Consider the following 2,840-nt stretch of genomic DNA (forward strand, 5'->3'; position numbering starts at 1 on the left):
ATTCTGAGTAGAGCAAGCAAATATTTGGACATCTGTCTATGAAAAGAAATATCCAGCATTTTTGTGTGGTTAAAATACATTACTGTCACAGATCTATTGATTTATAAAGCAAAAGTAGATAGAAAAGCAATTTAATTCTACTTTGGTTGCTTCAATAATGCACATCCATTGTGCATTAATAAAAGACACAATAAGTAAATAAATTTACAGAGAAATGAAGAAATTGAATATGTGTGATAATGATGCACCAGAATTGTCAAGTGGAGATTAAATCCTTGCTAAATGCTTCTGCTTCCTATGTCTGGGTATGTGAAACCGCAGTCTGGATAAGTACAGCTCCTGAGCACGAATAAAAGAAGTTAATCTGTGGTGTTAGGACAGAGTAGGGTCAGCTGGAAGAGCAGTGGTGTAAGAGCGGGCCTGTTGACCACTTGGAAAACAAGGCTTGGTTGTTACAGCCCCATTTTTGGGGTCAGCTTGTTTGGAGATTTCCAGCTCAACACAGGGACTCTGCAAGTAGGAGAAATGCAACTTAGAAGTGTAAAGCAATTACTTAAGGGCTAACACACACAGTAGGATTTAACGAGCTGTCAGGCTGAGCTCAGCTTCCCAGAGCAGCACCCGTGGAGCCTCTGGTGGGGCAGCAGGTAGGGAAGGGCCAGATCCAGCTCTCGCTGAGCCCATGCTGCCCATGCCACTGGCTCAAGCTGGTGACCTGACAGACCTCAGGCTTTGACACTGATTCCGAGCAGCCTCCCTGCTCTCCTCCTTCAGGAGCTTATACTCCTCCATTTTCCTTCCTGAGTCCTTGAGTGACTGCGAATCCCTGCCTCAACACCCCTTGACTGTGCTTTCGTTTTTCTAGCATCTCACAGACTTTCTCACAGCTCTTTCGCAGCAGTCTGGGCTCAGGCTGCACAGAGGGATGTATCTGAGCTGAATCCTGTTATATCCGAAGCAGGCTGCCTGCCTATTGCTGGTCACGCGGACACCACTCTAGGTGCCTAAGCAGTTGAATGCCAAGGTGGTAGAGATGCCTCCTACACTCACTAAATGCCTCCATACGGCTGAGAGCTGAGTTGTGGGGTATCCTGTGAAGGAGCCTTGGCAGGAGCCCCAGCAGCTCCTCCCTGCCATGGGCACAGGACTGCCGTGTGTCTCTGTAAGCATCTGCCCACTGATGGGGAAATATCAGCACTGTGCTGTCAGGCACAGCTGCAAGAGCCCAACTCTCCATTTATCTCCAACCATGGTCACATCTGGGGAATTAAGGACATGTTTCTCCCCTGGCCACCCCTCAGATCAGAGGCTGCAACCCTGCGTGCTCTGTTGCCACCATGAGTGCCAGATGTCACACACACTACTGATTCCTGTCATTGCCTTTTCCAGGAGCTTTACTGGATTGTTGTTCTCATCATCGTCCTGCCCACTTAAAAGGAAAAAGCGATCCACCTCCAGCAATCATACATTAGATCTAGGACTTATAGTCCACCACATGTCCAGGACAGACTGCAAAACAAGAATTATGGAACGGTGGAATGTAAAAGATAATAGCATAATAGGCTACCCTGCAGGGAAGCCAACCTGAAAATCAAAGACTGCTTAGGGGAGGAATAAAGACATCACCAAACATCTTCTAAGGAAGGGATTTAAAGGACATATGATGGTGCAGAAAAAAAGGGGAGTATGACATAATATGATGAAATAATAGCTTGTCCCATAAACTGGTGATTTTTCTTTATGCTAGATCTGAAAACAAAAATTACTCGTGGCTGTTGTGGTACACATAAAACTATGGGCGAAAGAAGAAAGTGAAGGCTGCAGTTTCTGACAAGACAAGGACACAGTCTTCAGTAAAATATGTATTGCTGGTGACAGAATGAGGTTTTATAGAAATTATCAGGAATAGTAGACAGAGATTCTCTATTATCAGCAAAGTGTTGAAGAGTATTTTTAACAACAATGAAGATGTGTTCACATTGGAGGGACAATACTGATAATTTATTGCATGAGTCTGTATTAAAAGGACCAAATTTAAAAGACTAATAAAACCACCCCTTCTTGGCAATGCTTTATGTCCACTTGTTTCAAACTACATAAAAAAGCTGAGATCGTTATTCTCATTTTATAGGTGAAGAAGCTGAAAAAAAGCTGAAACAAGGGGAGTTTGTGTGATTTGTTACAAGCCAGACAACACATTAGCACCAAAATCAAGGTGAAAGAATAGGGACTCAAGTTTTGGTCCCCATTCCACCCCTTTTAGCCAAATGAAGTGGGCAAGGGATGACTAATGAGGGAACTAAAATCTACATACCCGGTTTGGGGATAGAGCTATTGACACAGAGGGAGAGCCATAGATCTGTATTGACCTCATACATCATAGCATCAAAGATATGCTGGCAGTGTATCTCCGTGGGGACTCAGAATAGTGCTATGGTCTCTGCAGGCTGCTGACGGTGACATTTGTGCCTTAAATAGCATCCAAGGCCCCTTCACCTTCCAGAACATCCCAGATTCAGGAGGGGACAAAGTAGAGCTTTCCTCCTCTTTCTCTTCATCTCTCTCCCAGGTCCATAAACTGAGTATCAGGTTGAATTTATGTATGGAGCAAAGCCTTGCCTGTGTGTTTTGTACTGTCCCCATTGAAATCACTAACATTTTTGTAATCAATTTAAAATAGACCAGGATTTCTGATTGCCCCTCCCCATCCTCTAGTAGTAATATTTCCTTGTAGGATGTTTTCTGCAAGGAACAGAAAAAAATGGTAGGATACAACAGCCTACAACATAGGTTAGATGAACAAAAGGGGAAATACAAGTCTAATTACAGCAATACAGGCT

The sequence above is a fragment of the Anas acuta genome, chromosome 2, assembly GCF_963932015.1.
Source record: "Anas acuta chromosome 2, bAnaAcu1.1, whole genome shotgun sequence".
In the NCBI taxonomy this organism is placed as follows: Eukaryota; Metazoa; Chordata; class Aves; order Anseriformes; family Anatidae; genus Anas; species Anas acuta.